Genomic DNA, 19,954 nt, shown 5'->3' on the forward strand with positions numbered 1-19,954 from the left:
ATTAAAGAGTGCTCAGGTGTAGCCAGTTGGGACATTTGTAGGGAATCCCTTGTACATATATCTTTGTGCACATGTGCAACTATTTCTGGAGAACAAATTTCTAGAAGTGGGATTGTTGGATCAATAATATGTTCACATTGAATCTTTAAGTTACTGTCAAAATTGGCATACAGGAAGGCCGTCCCAATCCCCGACCCCAGTCTGAAGGGCAGAAGCACGTCCTTTCCTTGTCCTCGGCCTGCATGGCCTGCCATTGACCTTTCCAGCTATTACCTGGACCATTGTATACAAGTTACCTCCCATTTTTACTGATAATGGAATTAAGAGAAGAACCTGTCTTCAGATATATTACCTTAGAGGTGCTTTGAGACAGGAAGACAGCCAGGAGGGGGAGGGTTCTCTGGGCTTGTTATATCATTAAAGCTAGAAAGCGTCCCCGAATCTGCATCTTCTTTCCCTCACACTTCTTAGATGCTTTTCTCTCCTGGTTCTGTTTTTTTTTTTTTTTTTTTTACCAATTTCACCCAGAAGCCTAATCCTCCTCCCTCCCTCAATAACAAATAACCAGGAAAGTCACAGAACCCAGAAAACTGAGTGAAAAAAGCTTAAGGAAAATATTAAGAAGGAAGAAAACTGTTTGATGTACTTTTAATATAAAATGTGGAAAAAGCAGAGAAAGGTGGGGGTTGGGAGGAGGGAGGAAAGAGACTATTCACGGTAATGGGAACCAAATGTTGGCTGGGCACACCATGGCGTTCTCACACTCTTCCTGTAAATGCTGGGGCTTTTCAAAGTGATAATAATGGAGAGCCAGCAGCCAGGACACACCTTAACCCTTCCCTGCCTGGATGCTTCTTCCAGTGAGATTCAGAGGTAGTGCCTGCTGGGAGGAAGTTCTGGTGCACAGACGGGTTCTGTGCCCCCCGTGCCCCTGTGGATGGAAGAAGGCAGGCCAAGGCCAAGGATGAAGAGAAAAGCACCTGCCTGCTCAGACCCCTCTCTGTGCACTGGAATCTCTCCTATGAACAGCAGGCCCCCTGCTTGGCTTACCAGTTACCATGATGGTATCTCCTCATTTTGCTGTCTCAAGGGGAACTTAAAAGGAGATGAGAACCCTCACTTGACAGGCAGACGGTCCTTTTCCATTGGTGATAGTCCGTTATTTGAAAGCCCTCCAGCTGAGGTGTCTTCTATGCCAGTGGGAAGTAGAAGCATTATTGGAGTCTTGGGCCTTAGTCTCTCTGGGTTGTCCATTCTTGCCACTGGAACAGAGATGTAAAGGCCATTCAGAGATGAAGGGCTTTGCCTGATCTTTGACTTCCATCTCATGCACAGTCATCTGCCTCTTGGTCTAGCCATTCATCCAAGGAAGGGCGTATTGAATGAAGCTCCTGGTTCAGCTGGCCCTTCACTTCCATCTAGATTCAAACTTTGTCCACGTGGCTTCCAAAGTCCATCTTACACTAGAAAGAAAAGATTATTTTTGTGTGTGTCAAGTATTTCCCATTTCAGAGGGACAGCCATCAAATGTAGGGCAGCGGTGGCAACAGAGCAGACAGCATTGGCGAGCCAATGATGCTCAGACTGTGCTCAGCTGTGCGGGCTGCGTGACCTCTTTGTGACCCAGTTGGCTCATTTTCTTTACCTTTTAGCAAGGTTAAAGGTCATTTATTGTTTTGTTTGCAGTTTGGGGGATTGAATTCAGGGGTGCTGTACTACTGAGCAACATCCCCAGCCTTTTTAAAGTTTTTTTGGTTTGAACCAAATCTAAGTTGTCCAGTCTGACCTTGAACATGTGATTTTCCTGCCTCTGCTGGGATCACAAGGATGCGCCACTGTGCCTGCCTTATTAAAGCCTTCCCTGAGATTAAAGCAAGAAAAACATCTACCCGGGCTGGGGTTGTGGCTCAGCAGTAGAGCACTCACCTAGCGCCTCTGAGGCCCTGGGTTCGATCCTCAGGACCACATAAAAGAAAATAAGTAAAAACAAAGGTGAACAAGTAAAAGAAATAAATATTTAAAAAAAAAGAAAAGAAAAACATCTACCCTTCTTTATCATGATCCTCATATTACAGCTAAATATGAAAGATCTCTTGTCTGTAAAAGTTTTTAAGTCATCTTTGAGCTGATTTTGTGGTTTGGTGTCTATGATCCATTCCGAGTTAAATTTTATAGGTGATATGAGATTTAGGTTGTGCTTCGCTGTGTGCTGATGGGCATGCAATTTTTCCAACACCATTTATTAACAACAAGTGTCTTAAAAAGGTTATTGTTCCTCCATTCTATTGGTTTTGGAGCTTTATCAAATTTCAGTTGAATATATTTGTGTAGATATTTGAATGATTTTAGTATTCTAAAACAAAGGTCTACAACAAGAGTAGTTTGTTAGAAAGTCTTTGGCAAGAGATGTTTTAAGTTCTAATTTTTCTGTTCAGTGTTACTGTGGAGGCATACAGACTTAGGTTTAAAAACAGCTCTTTTGCTTAATTCTTATGTGAACTTATAGAAAGTATTTAGCCTTAAGCATCAATTTTCTCATCTGTAAAATGGAATAATGCTGTCTCAACAGGTTGGCCTGGAGGCAAACAAAAAAAGAGGTATCTTTAAGAGCTCACCTTGGAATCAGACATTAGAAAGACATGCTTGTCCACCCTGCGCCACACTCACCTGTGCCCTTTGCATTCCCCAAACCTTAATGGTTCTAATCCTTTAGACAGCAACTTCTTCATGAGTTCATGGGCATCCCAGTTAAAGCTACTGTGCTGTGCTGTGCTTAAATGGCAGTTTTGACCAATGACATTTCCATTTCGGAATGTGTGAGAGCTCTCTCTCTACCAGCTTTAGAGACAGCATCTATGCACCCTCCCCAGCTCCTTCCATTTGGCCACCTTGGCTTTCCTGTTGTTCCCTGCTCTTTTCACTGCTTTTCCTTCTACCTGGGATTGCTGATCACCTTTGGAGACCCAGGTAAAATGTCCTATCTGCTTTGAAGCCTTCCTTGATTTTCTTCCTTAGGAAGTTGTTCCCTTCCTCTTGCTCTCTAAAACTAAAGCTAGTGTCCTGTTCCTAGTCCAGTGGCCAGCAGCAATCACAACATACTGGGGACAAGACTGGAACAGAACGTGCTGAAGTACTGTGGCTGCTGCATTGCTTAAAGTACCCTACCATGGGATATTCACTCATAAGTACTTTCCTAATTTTGTAATAAGATTGGGTTCTTTGTTAAAGAGAGTAACAAAAGGAAGACAAGGAAAAGACACTAACATTAATTGAGCACCCAGCTTCTGGGCTCTTTGTGATCCATCCTGTTATTCTTGAAAACATGGCTGTAACATGGACAGCGTTCTGCTCGTGTATGAGTGGTTACATCATCAGAGAGGTCACCATTTGTCATGGTCACTCAGCAAGTGAGTGATGAGACCAGTTGTTTCTGATGTGAAATCTCCTGCTTCTCAATGTCCCTCCTGGTCACCACTGGTCTTTTCACGGTGGCATCCTGGACTAGTTACACCTGTTTGTTGATGATGACGTGGGAAGGGAGATGGGCGGGCGTATTTCTGAAACCAGCCCTGGTGGAATGAGAAACGATCTTTCTGTGGACACAGTAAAGAGAAATGTAGTAGCTGGAGCCATACAATTCAGCCTCACGATGTCTTCATCCCAGGCTGTGGATTTGTGCAGTTGTCCACATTTCATAAGGGTCAGTGTCATAGAAGGCTTTGTATGGGGACAGAAAACATCAATAACCTGAGATGCTGACCATAAATATATGTGTTGTATTTATAACTTGGATTAGACTTCTCCTTGCTTTGTTTGCTGGCTCTGGATATAACTTTCTTTCATAGATTTGACCCAGCAGGTCAGGCCCATCCAAATGGCCACTTTACATGATGGGTAATTATATAGTAGATCTCTGTTGACTCTGAGCGGGTGGAAACATGGATTGTTCTGTCCTCTTGGCTCCTTTCAATAGCCTAGTCATACAGGTGTTTGTCAGCATGTCTCTTAACTGTCATGTGTCATTTCAGCTCTGGGTTAGCAAGCATATTTGGTTTAATGGCTGTAGCCTTTAGATGAAAACCATTTTTTTCGTGAAAAGGAAGAGGTAATGAAAGATGTCCCTGTTAGCCTCTAAATCACTTATGGACTTGGTGCATGGCGAATTAGGCCACAAGACAGACATACAGATGAATCATGCATTTTTTCATCAGCAAGTGTAATGTCTGAATTTTGAGCTTTACAGATACAGATTCATATTTAATTCAATCCCTAAAATGCAAATTCTCTATTCCTACTTTTATCATATTCATACCCAAAATGATCTGCCTCTATACCAAGAGGGCACAGTTACCATTGGATACAAGAATTTATATTAAAGTTTGTGAGAAATTTGTGTTATGGCCCATGAAACTCAAAAATATCACAAATAATGGTAACTAATCGCTTTATGCACCCAATTCATTTAATAGCTATTTTTGACTTTTGCCAGCAAGTGTTCTAGGACCTTAACATGTGTTAGCTGATTTAGTGCTCACAGCTACTCTGTGAGTTGAGTAGTATTATCACCCATTTTACAGATGAAGGAACTAAGCCCAGGGGAGATGAAATAACTTTCCCAATATGACACAGTTGCTGAATGGCACTCAGGATTCAAAGCCAGCAACGAGGAGGCGGAATCTATGCCTGTAATCACCCTACCAGTGATTCTCCTGGTGTATCAGAATCCTCTGATGAGCTTGCTGGGACCAACCCCAGAGTAGGCGTGGAGTAAGACACAGTTGTTGTCGTTGTTTAACAAGTTCCAGGGTGCTGCTGCTGCTGCTCTTCCAGGGACCACACTTCACACTGTCCTCTGTTCTGCTGCCTGTCCTGGGGTTGGCAATGACATGGTATTCAGTGCAAGTGCTGAGGTGCAGGATGGTGTGTTTTCATGGTCTGATACTATCAAATACAGGTTCCTCTATTTCATGCCAACCGAGACCTTGGACTAGGCCTTCTAGTTCATCTTGAGCAAATTCAGTAGACCTGTCTTGGTATAACAGAAACGTGTGCCGTGGTTACTAAGCCGTGGGCCTAGTGTGGTGAAGAGCTAGCTGTTTGCGTAGGTTGTATGTGAAGGTAGCTCGGGAACGGGCTCCTTTCAGCAGTTATGTCTGTACTGCCGGAAGAAAAAGACTCCACCAGAAGTGTACATTTTATTTCCCCTACTTTGGCCGTATAGCTTTTTAAAAAGAAATCTCCATTCTTGTGATTTCCCAGTATTGTCCCTATTTAAAAACATTTTTAGTTATAAGGAAAGAAAAAGGACAGGTGGAAAGGTTTTTTAAAAAAAAAAGAAGAAGAAGAAGAAGAAGGGTGGAGTTTTTGGAGTTGCCTCTCATTTCCCTTGGCCGGCTCAGGGAGGGGACAGAGGCAGGTTCCTGGAGCCAGAAAAGCTGTGGCCTTGACTGTGCCAAGTTGCCTGCTGTTTCACTTCCTGGGAAAAGGGGAGAAGTGAAGGGAGCCCCGCTGCTGTGATGGGGCAGGAACTGTGACACTTTGCAGGCTGTTTGTGTGCACTTGGTTTGAACCCAGCTAGGATTCGGTGTGGATGTTCTTGGAAACTGGCACGTCAGCTGCCCTGGACAATCTGCACATTAACTTTCACTCTAAAAGCTTTTCCTGGCTTGCTTCTACAGGCTGGGAAAGCAAGGTGATGGCTGTCAGTTTTACAGGGGTCAGCTGTGCCTGTCTGTGCCTCCATTATTGTCACAAGGCATCAGACTTTTCCCTTTATTTGATAAAAATCCTCCAGAGCTGGACTCGGCCTTCACTGTTGAATGGACTGGTGTCAGGGAGTTCTCCTTTGGCTTTCTTAAAGGTCACTCTTCGCTCACTTCTTTTTTAGCTCACAGCTACATTTTTTGGGCTTCATGTGGTATGCTGGTCATGCCAAAATAAAGAGCTGGATCAAAGACATTTCTTGTTCATAAGGCTAAGGATCAGTCTGTTTTTTCAGATCCAGAAAACGAATAGATAAAGGACCAAGGAGTCTCTATCTATATAACTGGCCGTCTCCCAGGATCCAAAATTGCCTTCTAGAACAGTGCTATGAACTTAACCTTTGGAGAGGTTTGGTTTTATATCTAGCTTTGTGTTCCATAAAGCTAGCTCCCAGAGTCTGCCAGATGTACTAAGAAATCCAACTTTGTCCTTATTTCCTCCTCCTGGGGACCATTCCATCAATCATGGAGTGGTAGGGGTGTGGAGACACCCTAAGTCTGGTTCGCATTCTGCATCCACTGTCTAGTCCAGCTGGCTGGGATCGCACTGTACTCTTAAAGGACAGGCATATCAGATCCTAGCTTTTTGACATACCTCAGTGTGTTCTTCTAAATTTATGACACTGTCACATAATTATTTAGTAAAATCAAAGTACAGTTAGTCAGAATACCCCCCGACATCTTTTCACCCATACTACTGCTTCTTTTTCTTTTTTTAAATCTGTTTATTAAATGAATCTTTGGAAAGTTTTCTTCTCAGTTGCTTGTAGTTTTGTGTTTCAAACTTGATACCTTACTTGGATCCTGCACATGTTCTTAGTATCTTCTGACATTTATTTTTTTCCTTTATTGATTTTGAGTCACCTTATTTTAATTTGTCATTCTAGTCTGCCTTCAGCTTTTCTGCTAAGATATGTAGTAAACAATAAGGGACAGATCAATTTTTCAAGTGCTATTTGATGTACATCTTCTTCTTATTTAGTTTTTTAGTTTTCAGGGCACATCGTTGTCCCAAACTCTTAATTCATCAAGGAAAGTGAAACTCATCAGGAGTCAAGCTTTCTTATTTTCTCTATTGAATTGCTGTGTCCAAAGAAGAGCAGTTCATATGATTGCTAATTCCTGATTTATGTTTCTAGTGTTTGTGGTAGTGGTTCAGTGGATAATTTAATGTGCAAAGCAGGAGCTCATATACTGGGAAAGGAAGGGAAGAGAGAGAGATAAATTAGATGCAGAATATATCATTAAGCTGTCAATTTCAGGCCCAAATCTAATAGATTAGCAAACCAATGGTTTGGCAGGCCTTAAAGAGGGAGAAGGGAATCACTTAAACATAGCATTGATTAATGAAAAAAAATAAGTCTTGCTAGACTAACCTCATTTGCCTTCATGGTAGAATTACTTTAGTGAGAGAAGATCAGGCAACTAAAAAAGAATGACTGTAACTGAGTTTCAGCAAGACATAATGAAATCTTGTGAGCACAAGAGAGAAAAGTGAATAATGCTATCATTAAGAATATTTGTTAACTAAATGGGTATCTATACCCAAACCATGAATCAGTGTAACTTTGGGAAGTAAGTTCCTGTCATTGGCTCACTAGTTCACCATTTTTATCAATGAATTCATTTATCCATTCATATTTATTTAGGTGCCTACCATTTGTTGGACACTCCTGAATCTAGAAGAGACATGAATCCTATTTTCAGATGATAAGAAGTAGGATTTTCATGACATAATAAAAACTTTGGATGACATCAGGTTTGCAGTAATTTAAAGACTAGAATGATCAATCTTAAGAAAAAACATGACCTTTCCACCTGGGTTCAAAAACTCAAGTGTGAAGAAGGCTTAAGTGTTGAGCTTAAGGGTTTAGTAAGTGTTATAGAGACTAACAATGGAATAAGAACTGTCAAACCCGAATATTATCATGTGGGAAAATGTTTGCAGCTATCACTAGATGAAAAAAAAAAGAAGCAGGTTATACGGCAGATAACTCAGAATCACTCTATGCATCAGAATGTTGACAAATGTTTATAGTAGGCTTCTTTAGTTGTTGGGTCATGCATGACTTTTGTTCTAGAATTTTTTTCTGTTTCTCAGGTTTAAGGCATTGAGAATACATTGTTTTTGTTCCTTAAAAAATCACTTTTGTTTTTCATTTTGCAAACGTGGAAGGGGGTGTGGCCACTGCTGGTAGTTTAGGCTTGGGTTTGGGGAGAAGGAGGAGGAGTGTGATGATCCCTCTCAGTCCTCAGTGCTCCAGGGCCCCAATAGTTGGCCCTCCCTATGATGAATGTCTTTAGTAAACCCACACTTACCTGCAGGAGCCAGAACCCTGCCTGAGTTTATTCTCCAGCTGGCTTGGCTGATAGCAGTAGGCCTCCACCATTGAGTCCCCTCCTGCAGGGCTGCAGCGCCACACTGTCCCTGGTAGGTGAGAATGGCAAGTGAACTTTGCCCTCCTGATCACACATCCTGGATCCATTCGTTTCACTCCCCTCACTTATTACCCTGGTTACCCCACATGGACACAGTACTTGGTAGGGGATCATAAAAACTTCTTTGCCTCTCTTCTTTCTAGGAAGTAACAGAACTGCTCACCTCTGTTCCTTACTGTCTTCACTCCCACCCCAACCAAAGGTTTGGTTTCACTTTCCATAGGAAGAATGTTAACAGTAGCTAACATTTATTACACATGCCAGCATTGTAATAGATGCTTCACAGCATTATCACATTTAATCCTGGGGCCAGCCTGTGAGAGATGGGGTTGACGGTTATTCCCATCTCACAGCTGAGGAAACCAAGGTATGGAGAGGTTAAATATGTTGCTCTTAGTGTACAGCCAGGATTTGAACCTAGCAGTCTTGTTCCAGATCCCAGCTCTAGGTCACTACGATGCTGCCTCCCAGTCTGGTTTGGTCCAGTTACGAACTCATGGTGTGGCTCCAGGGCTGAAAGCCTCCACTGCTCCAGATTTCTCTCACTAACCCTGGCTTTGGTTTTCATGCAAACAAAATCATATTCACACATTTGCACACACGTGCTCACCCTCTCTCTCCCTTTCTCCCCTCCCTCCCTCCCCTCCCCTCTCCCCCCCTTTTTGGATTATTTATTTAATCCTTTCCCAAGAGCCTTTCATCCTCTCAAGTAAGCAAAATATTTCAAGTTTTTTAAAGTCTTTTTATCCTGTTGTCAAGCAATAAGATCAGCTAGCACTGATAATTTCATTTAGGTCTGTGCTTTTGACCTAATATTATATATCAAGTTCAAGTTCACATAGCTTTTCCAGATCATTTCTGAGCTTTTCAGTGTTTCTAATACTGTCTCATGCTTTAACTCTTCCTGAAGAAGAACAATCTCAATACAACTCCACAGATTCAATATAGAAAAAGGTAGAGTATGCCCTTGTCTTAAGGAACAGAGTCAAAAGTTAAAAAAAAAAAAAAAATTAGTTTCTTCACTATGCCTAAAGAGGTCATTTTAAAATGAAATTTCAATACACAGATTCTCTAAGAACCAAAGTATCTATCACCATGAGCATGAACTCTTGGCAGGTCTGTCTAACTCATTCCTCTTAAATAATGTAAGGTACAAATTTTGTTTGCCTAGAAAGCCAGGCTCGCAGTCAACAGTTAACAACAGTTATTAACATTACGTTTACTTTGTGATTTTACCTTATAAATTATGACTTGTTAGTACATGATTTTAGTGTTATTAAATGCAATTTGACTTTCACTTTTTTCACTAAGGAGAGTGGTTCTCAATCATTTATTGAATGCATTTTATAAGCAGTTTTGTTTTTTCTTCACAGTGCCTACACTGTGTGATCCTAACACTGTGAACTTGACCATCATGACCGCTGCACTGTTTTCTATTTTTATTTATTTTTATTTTTTAAAGAGAGTGAGAGAGGAGAGAGAGAGAGAGAATTTTCCAACATTTATTTTCTAGTTCTCGGCGGACACAACATCTTTGTTTGTATGTGGTGCTGAGGATCGAACCTGGGCCGCACGCACGCCAGGCGAGCGCGCTACCGCTTGAGCCACATCCCCAGCCCTCGCTGCACTGTTTTCTAACTACTTAAAATGTTAGCGACTCTCTTCTACCTTCTTAGGACTTTCCATGTCACATCCTCAGGTTCAGTTTTTCCTTTTCATCTCATAGTGCTCAGTTAATCATTGTCACTTGCTTATGTTCCCCTAACTTCTGCAGAACTGGCCAGATTGTTTCATTTTTTAGGCTAACATGATTTTCATCACTGTCATATAGGCCACTTCACCTTGACTTTCACATAACCCTTGTCCTCCTAGGTTTAAGCCCCTGTGTACATGCCGTGTATTCCCAAACCCTTTCATTACTGACGTTAGTCCTCCAAAACATGAGCTTCTGGAGAGTAGCTCCTAAGTGTGTTTCTCCTCAGTATTCCCTAAGCACCTAGGAACAGTATCCAGTAAATGTGGGTTCAGTTGTGCTGAAATGAAACAGCTCCTCAGGTATAGGATCCCAGTATTGCAAGGTATACACAAAGGTACTATCATAGCTAAAATCAGGAAAGTAAAGTAACATATGCACAGAACAGGAAATAATAACTAAGGTCTCAATGAAAGATAAATGAAAATGTTATAACTTTTTTCTTGCATATTTGTCTTTTTAAATTGAAGTTTAATAACATAAACTAAAAATACATATATTTCAAGTGTTCGATTTGATGCATTTTGACAATTTTATATGTCTACATAACCGCCATTAACATAATACATCGAGCATTTCCACCACACTTCAGAACTCCCTTATGTCTCTTCCTGGTCAATACTGCTTCTTTGTACAGTAATCCTCTCCTGACTTCTCTCACCATGTGTTCGTTTTGCCTATTCTTTGGACTTCATGTAAAGGGAATCATACCGTGTTTACTTTTTTGTGTCTGCCTTCTTTCATTCAACACATTTCTGACAGTCATTTTTTTTTTTTTTTTTTGCTTACATTAGTAGTTCATTCCTTTTCCTTGAGTAGTATTACACTGTGTGAATAGACCAGTTTGTTTATCTTTTCTAATAATGAGCATTAGGATTGGTTCCAATTTTTTACAATTCTAAAGACATATTCAATGAAAATGCTGGTATAACTTTTTCCCTCTGATATTGGGAATTGAACCCAGGGATGCTTTACCACTATCTCCAGCCCTTTTTATTCTTTTTTTTTTTTTTTTTTTTTTAATTTGAGACAGGGTCGTACTAAATTGCTCAGGTTGACCTTGAACATGCAGTCCTCCTGCCTCATTTCCAAGTAGCTGGGATTACAGGTGTGGCCCAGCTATAGTTGTTTTGTTTTGTTTTGTTTTGTTTTTGTAGCCATGTTTTCATGTCCTTTAGGTAATAACCTAGAAGTAGTATTATAACAAATAGTTTTCTGAAACAATCATATTATTTTATACCCTTACCTGTAGTGTATAAGAGTTATAGTCATTCCTCATGATCACCAGCATTTGGTGTTCAGTCCATTTGATTTAGACTTCTTAGTGGATACATGATGGTATTTGCATTTCCCTGATGACTATTGATGTTGAGAACTTCTTATGTGCTTATTGGACATTTATTTATTTTCTTTTGTAAAATGTCTCTTCAAATCTTGTACATATTTTTAAACTGTGTTGTCATTACTAAAACCAACAATTAACAATAAGAACTTATTTATACTTCTTCTATCACATGTATGTATTGCCTGTGTATGGCCTGCTTATTAATTTTTTAGTGACATTTTTTAATGAGCAGAAATGTTTTTATTGTTGTTGGGTTTGGTTTGGTTTGGTTTTGTGCTGGGGATCCAACCCAGGACCTTCTGCATCCCAGGCACGTGTTCTGTCACTGAGCTACACCCTCATCCCAGAATGTTTGATTTTAATGAAGTGCAGTTTATCACTTTTTTCTTTGATGAGTAGAACTTTTTGTGTTCTGTTTAAGAAATCTTTTCCGGCTCCAAGGTTACAAAGACATTCTCACATATTTTCTTCTAGACACTTTATGACACTAGCTTTTATGTTGAAAGGTCAGTGGTCTGCCTCAAATTTTGTTTGTTTATGGAGTGAAATTGTGTTGAGTATCATTTTTTTTCTTTTTAGTACTTGGAGCCTTTCTGACTTTACAACTACTACTACTCTGTTGACAACTGTATTGTGCTAACTTTGCAATACAGGATCCTCTGCCCATGAACAGCTAAGTTTGTTTTCTAAATACCGCCTCTGAAAACTGTGCTGTGGCAACATCAGTGGAATTATTGAGTTGGAGAGAATAGTAACAATAGTAGTGTTAGCAGGGGTAGTACTTTTTTGAAGTACTTCCTATTGGTTAGCACTTTGACTTGTATCAGACAGGTACTATTATCATATCTCCTTTTTGCAGATGAGGAAAGTTTAAGAATTAAAAAAAAAAAGCACAGAGAAGCTACATGTGATAAAGGCTTCCATTCACAGGAGCCTTCTCTGCTTATTTTCTTCTTATCCATTTGGTGTTTGTGACTATGAGTCAGCCCCAGCTGCCCTGGGATGCATTTGTAATGGAACAGTATTTATTCCATGCAAAATCATTCTAAGTTTGTCCTTGGAAATACCTCCAAAAGCCAACAGAGATCCCTACCACATTATAATGTTTCTCTAATCTAACGGGCTTCCTTATTCTGGCCAGCACCTTTCTACTGCCCATGAGACTCCCTCTGTCATCTTAGGATTTATAGCACTTCCTGTGTGCCAAGACTACTTCTTTCAGGATTGAGAATTGATTAACAAAGAAAATATAACCTCTGGTGTCCATTGGAATAGATGGAATTCTTTCTTATTAAAAAAAAAAATAGTAAGGTTCTAGGTGGATCTGCAATCCCAGCTACTCAAGAGGCTGAGGCAGGAAGATAAAAAGTTTAAGGCCAGTCTCAGCAACTTAGTGAGACTCTGTCTCAAAATTAAAAAAATAAAATAAAAAGAACTAGGGATGCAACTCAGTGATAGAGGAACCCTGAGTTCAGTTCCTACTATCAAACGAAGAAAAAGAAATAGTAAGATTTTCCCCAGAGAGCACATCTTTCATAGCCTTATAACAGAAGCGCCATTGGCATTTTGAACAATACACATTTTTCTTAAACAGGACTGTTCCTTGCATTTCTAGATATTTAATGTCCTTGACCTGCATTAATTAAATATCAGTAATATCCTCCCACCTGTAGGCATGGAGTTCCAAACCCTATCAAGTGGGGCAAGGGTATCTGTGTACATGGTAGCTCCTGTTTGGTGGGGACTGGGTGGACTAAGCTGGGGAAGTGGATGGCAGAATCACACTCTGTGTACCATTGCCACCATTCTCTGTCTCACCCCCTTCCTTCCACTTTTGTGAGATCACAACCCTCACAGAAAATTTTGATGCTGAAAGCATGTCTATATGGGAAGTCTAGCCACATGCTGAGGAGATTTTGCACTTTGCAGATTCTCTCTGTGTTCCCTCAAATTGATAATCAGGAGGCTGAGGAAAGAGGATTACAAGTTCAAAGCCAGCCTCAGCAAGTTAGTGAGGCCCTAAGCAACTTAGCAAGACCTTGTCTCAAAATAAAAGGGGCTGGGGATGTGGCTTAGTGCTTAAGCACCCCTGGGTTTAATCCAAAGTATCAAAAAAAAAAAAAAAAAAAAAAAACCTTCAGGTACTAGAAATCAGGGAAAGCCCAGGTTATAGTACACATCGCCTCCTGTGTCCATCATTGTAATGTTTGTATAGTGTAATCCCCAAGGTTTATGCTTTTAGTGTGAGATACCATGACCCAAGTAACCCCACTACAATTCAAAACAAGCAGGTTTCTGAAACATTTTTTCTAAAATCAAGAATGAAACCAGGATGTCTACTCTTAACCTCTTTTTTTAAATAGAGTCCTGAAAAACTTTAGAGCAATCAGTCAAGGGAAGGAAATAAAAGGGATAAAAATAGGAAAGGAGTATGTTAAATTATTGTAGGTGATGTGATTCTATACCTAGAAAGCCCTAAAAAGTCCACCAAAATTTCTTAGAAATGAAAAACTTAGCAAAATATCAGGATACAAAAATCAATATACAAAAAATAGTAGCTTTCTTATACACCAATAGTGAACTTTCAGAGAAAGAAACCAGGGACACTGTAGACTCAAAGAATTAAAACAACCAAACAAAAAACCCTAAGAATAAACCTAACCAAGGAGGTGAAAGATCTCTACAATGAAAATTATAAAACACTGAAGAAAGAAATTGAAGAAGACACTGGAAGATGGAAGGGCCTCCCATGTTCATGGATAGGCAGAATTCGTGTTGTTAAATTGCCCATATCACCAAAAGCAATCTGCAGATTCACTGCAGATCCCATCAGAATACCAATGACATTCCTCACAGAACTAGGAATAAAACAATCCTAAACTTCATATGGAAACAGAAGAGACCCCGGATAGCCAAAGCAACTCAATGCTTAGAAACATTGCAAAATCTTATTTCACAATATATTGTAGAGCCATTGTAACAAAACAGCATAGTGTTGGCATAAAAATAGACACACAGACCAATAAAATGAAACACCTGCAACCACCTGATTCTCAACACAGGTGCCCAAAATCTTCTTCAACAGATGGTTCTGGGAAAACTGGACATCCACCTGTAAAAGACTAAAACTAGATCTTGAGCCTTATCCTGTATAAAAATCAACTAAAAATGCATCAAAGACCTTAATGTAAGGTTTGAAACTACCAGAAGCAAACAGGGGATATTGTTATAGGCAGCGATTTCCTGAGTAGGACTCTAATAGCTCAGGAATTAATAGTAAGAATTGACAAAGGAGAGTACATCAAACTAAAAAGTTTCTTCACAGCAAATGAAACAGTCAACAGAGTGAAGAGATATCCTACAGAATGGAAAAAATCTCAGCCATCTTATTCATCTAACAGAGGATTCTTACCCAGAACATGCAGAGAATCAAAAAAGTTAATACCAGAAGAACAAGTAATCCAATAAGAAGTGGGCAAATGAACTGAACTGACCTTTCTTAAAAGAAGTAGTACATCTGGCCACAGTAAATATATGAGAATGCACAATATCTTTAGCCTTCAGGGAAACGCAAATCAGAATTACACTGAAGCACACAAAAAACACTCCTGTAATCCCAGTTACTTGGGAGGCTGAAGCAGGAGGATCACAATTCAAGGCCTGCATGGGTAACTTAGCAAAGCTCTGTCTCAAAAAATAAAAGGACTAGAAATGAAGCTACGTGGTGGAGTGCCACTGGGTTCAGTACTGCAAGGAAAAGAAAGGCACATTGAGATTCAATATCATACCAGTCAGAATGGCTATTGTCAAGAAAACAACAAAAAATGCTGGCCAAGAGGGAACCCTTATATGCTATTGATGGGAATGTTAAATTAGTACAGCCACTATGGAAAACAGTTCGAGATTCCTCAAAAAACTAAAAGTAGATCTGCTAAATGATCTAGCCAACCTGGTCATACAGAAGGAATCAAGTTGGTATAAAGAAAAGAGACCCACCCCAAAAGAGGCCCTTATTTATTGTGGCACTATTCACAATAGCCAAGTAGTGGAGTTAGTCTAGATGCCCATCAACAGATGAACAGATAAAGAAAATGCTACATATATACACAATGGAGTATTATTCAGCCATAAAAATCATCTAAATTTTATCATTTACAGGAAAATGAATTAACCTGGAAATCATCACTTAAACTAAATAAACCAAACCCAGAAAGAGAACAATTATATATTTTCTTTCTTATGTGCAATCTTAACAAGAAAAAGACAGTATAATAGTAGAAGAGGGATTTTTAAGGAAGGGGACTGGGAAAGGGCCAGTAGAGACATATAATCAAAGTACATTATATGCATTCATGGAAATGTCAGGGTCAAACCCGTTAGTTCATACACTTAATATGCACTAAAAATTAAACTTTAAAATTTTTAAATAAAAAAAAGCAATCAAGTTTCTTAGGTACTTATTACATTACACAACTAAGCATCCCTTACCTCCACCAAGTATAGCACTATAAAAATTCCTCCCTGTTTGCTAAAAGCCTCTACTTGCTTGAGAAACTTCCTTTTGTGATTTGGAGACAAAGCTTATGTTACTGATGAGATTAAAAACAGATTTCATTATAAAAGTTTATGATGTTCCAGTCTGTTCAGTGTGTACAGTTGGAAGAACACTTTGCCTATCCAAAGTCCCTTATTTGATTTTCTCTTGCCCACTCTCCTGCCCACTGTACATCCGTAGACCCCTGCCTCTGTTCATATAGCCGAGAACCTGTCCATGATCATCCTCAACCCCGGGGACCTAGTTACAGGCTCCCATTTCTAATTTGTACTGAGAAGGCATTGAAGTGAATGCCTCCTGGGAATGCTTCTTATTAAAACTTTTTTTTATTTTCCCCAATCCAGCTGCCCTGTGCGATGGATTCTGATATAAGCCTTATAGCTGCATACCTCCTCTGCATCTGGTCACTGAGTTGGGATTGCTACTCTGGCTAGCAGCCTCTATAACCAGCAAGCCAGGCATGGAAGCACAATCACTATTGATGAAGTTTCTGACCTTTGGTCCAGTGATTAAAAATAACAGTTTCAGTCTAGTCGCAGAATAGTACCTACCCTAATTGGCACAGCAGTCTGAAAATTATTCAGCCAAGGAGGGTTCTGCCTTTTCACCTGTCCCCTCCATTTGTGCTTTATTTGTTCATTGGCCTGCTGTGCCTTCCAGCTCTTGTTCATCCACGCCCCTCCTCTGCTTACAGCTCACACAGAGCTTTTTGCTATTCAGTCTGCTTCTTTTTTTTTTTTTAATATTAGTTGTAGATGGACACAATACCTTTATTTTATTTGTATATTTGTATGTGGTGCTGAGGATCAAACCCAGGGCCTCACTCGTGGGAGGCAAGCACTCTACCACCGAGCCCCAGGCCCTCAGTCTGCTTCTTTTAACTTCAGTAACTTCTGTTCCTTCAGAAATTAGCAAAGAGGTAATAGGTTCCTCTGGCTCCTCCCTTCCTAACCATGTTTCACTCCCACTCGACACTCTACACGGTGAAGGTTATACTTGATTAATATACTTAGGCGCTTAATTGTGTTCCATCACTGGTCACCACATTTTTTTCATACCTCCAGAAGCCCCTTAGGAAAGGTGACTTCTAGCATACACATTGAGACACTTCCAGAGCATCACAGAAGATCACATGCCAAATTAATGAATGAACTCTGAGCTTTTTGGTCCTGTTTCCCAAGAAGACTAGCCAATAGAATGTAATTGAGCAACGTAAATGTGGGAGTCAGACTGAGCATCCCAACCCTGAGAAAAGGATGTGGCATATCAGAGGTAACATTATTATAAACCCTTTCCTGGGTATTTGGAAATCTCTTTGACAGAAGCTGGGAAACCAAAGCACAGACCTGAAATTACCAAGTTATGGAGGAAGGCCACTGGCAGAGAGTAGCACAGAGTCCTGGGCTCCTCCCACAATGCTCTGAGCTGCAGGTCAGGTCTCAGAGAACTCGAGTTGCATGACCTTACCCCAGTGTTGATATACCTCTAGCATCAAAACAATCATTAATGCCAAAGGAGAGAATAAGAATGGTTTATTTATGTATTTAATGGTGCTGGGAATTGAACCCAAGGTCCTGGTGCATGCTAAGCATGCACTGTATCCCTGAGCTACACCCAGCCCCAATAATACAACGTTTTTAAATCACTAGATACAATTCTCTCGAATAAGACACACTCTCATTTCTCTAAGCCCAGGTTTGGTCTAAGGTTGTTCATTATGAGAATCTTTATAATGTTTCTTCTCTATACACTTTTCTGGTCACTGTAACTCAAAAAGGAAAAATATATGTGTATATAGAGAGAGTAGTTAAAGTCCAAACCTGGGTGTAGTGGCACACACCTGCATCCCAGCAACTTGGGAAGCTGAGGCACAAAAATTGCAAGTTTGAGGCCAGCCTCCGAAACTTAGCAAAGCTCTAAGCAACTTAATGAGACCCCATCCCAAAATTTAAAAAATAAAAATAAAAAGGACTGGGGATGTGGCTCAGTGGTAAAGTACCTCTGAGTTCAATCCCAAGTACCAAAAAAGAAAGAAAGCAAAAAGGGGGTCCAGAGAAGAGTAACAAAGTGTTAAGGAGGTTCAAGTTTCAACCAAATAGTCACAGGGGCTGGGGATATAGCTCAGTTGGTAGAGTGCTTGCCTCTCGTGTCCAAAGTCCTATGTTCAATCCCCACACACACACACACAAAAAAGTCCAAATAGGGTTGTTGTCAAAATAAATGGGGACTAAATAAGTAAATAAACCATCCTGTATTAAACTACATATAACAAAGTTTTTCACTGTAACCATTTAAGTGTACAGCTCAGTGGCATTTACTGCGTTGACACTTAGGCAATCATCACCATCCATCCATCTCCAGATATTTTTCTTTATCCAAAACTGAAGCTCTGTAGTCACTAAGCAAGAATTCCTCGTTCCCTTGCCCTTGCGACCACCACTCTACTTTGTTTCTAGTCTATCTACCTCATATTGGTAGAATCATATAGTATGTATCCTTTTGCTCCTGAGTTATTTCCCGCGTTCACGTGACATGGTGTCTTCAAGGTTCATCCATGTTATTGCATGCTGCTTGTGTCAGAATTTCCTTTCTTTTTTCTATTTTTTAAATTTTTTTCTTTTTGCAGTGCTGGGGATTGAACCCAGGCCTCATGTTTGCTGGGAAAGTGCTCTACCACTGAGCTATAAAGCCTCTCCTTCCTTTTTAAAGCCATTTAATATCCCAATGTATGTACATTTTATTATTTTTAAAAAATATATTTATTTTTTAGTTGTAGTTGGACACAAAACCTTTGTTTTTATTTATTTATTTTTATGTGGTGCTGAGGATCGAACCCAGGGCCCTGCACACGTTAGGAGAGCACTCTACCTCTGAGCCACATCCCCAGCCTGTACATTTTATTCTTTACCCATCTGTTGATGGATGTTGAAGTTGTTTTTACTTTTTGACTTTGTGAATAATGCTTTGAATATTGGTGTACAGTTCTCTGGTTTGATTTAAATTCATTTGGATATGTATAGAAGTAGAATTACTGAATCAGTGATTTTATGTTATTTGATTTTTTGTGTAGCGCTGAGGATATGAAATTGCTGGGTCATATGGGAATCTCATGTTCCTTTTTGAAGAACCACAGTGACTACACCAATTTACATTTCCACCAGCAATGCTTAGAAGATCCAGCTTTCCATATTCTCTCTAGAACTTGTTGTTTTCTGTTTTTCTTTTTGTTTTGTTTTTGTTTTGTCTTAATAATAACTGTGCTAGTGGGTATAAAGTGGTATAAATGGGGACTTTTCTACCTGGAAGAAATAGACTGGGGGGGATACAGGTGCGTAGAGTTGTGAAGACTTCTGCCTGTATGTACAGATGTGGTCACCAGAATCTAGGAATTTAGAATTTGGGCAAGAACCAATGAAACTCCAAGTCATGTACAATCACAAGAATGGGATCCTAATTAGAATAAGTTATGCTCCATGCATGTATAATATGTCAAAATACTGTCATGTCTATCTAAAAAGAACAAATAGAAAAAACAATCTGGGCAAGGAATACAGGCAGAGTATTAAATGGTGTAGTGTAGGTACTGACCAGTCAAGAAGGCCACCAGCCCTTTGCCTTCCTCATGTGTATAGGCTGAAGGTCAGTCTGGATGGGACCATACTGGGCTATACTGCGGTTAATTTGAAATGATGAAAAAAGTGACTTCTCACTCCAGTTATATTGTCTCATGATGGGAACACAAGCTCAGATAGAAATAGCTTCTAGAATAAGTTTGGATACTTCACAAATGGGTGGTTAAAAATTTGAGAATTCTGTGTAATTTACCTCTTTACTTTTGAAGTTAACAGAGATGACTGTACCTCTGTTTTTACCTTTAGTTAGGAATTTGAAGCTCTCTGGACTCTTCTTGGAGGTCCTTGTGGCAATCACAGGGGGATGAAATTACTATTTCAGTTATTTAGCATTCAGCAAATATTTACAGTCCGCTCGTGCGCCAGGGCTAGCGATAAGTGCTAAGAATAGGATGGGGAGTTAAGCAACCCCTGTCCTTGTCCTTGTGGAACCATGGTCAAGTGGAGGAGTCAGATAACTGGTCACAC

The 19,954-nt window shown here is 39.9% G+C and overlaps 1 protein-coding gene across 22 annotated transcripts in view; it reads left to right on the top strand.

Annotated features, from left to right (window-relative positions):
* TTLL5 (tubulin tyrosine ligase like 5) overlaps nucleotides 1-19,954 on the top strand; it is a 268,480-nt gene that overhangs the window by 175,232 nt on the left and 73,294 nt on the right. The gene's annotated exons all lie outside the window — the stretch shown is intronic.

This window comes from Spermophilus citellus (assembly GCF_964194105.1).
Source record: "Spermophilus citellus genome assembly, chromosome: 4".
Classification (NCBI taxonomy): Eukaryota; Metazoa; Chordata; class Mammalia; order Rodentia; family Sciuridae; genus Spermophilus; species Spermophilus citellus.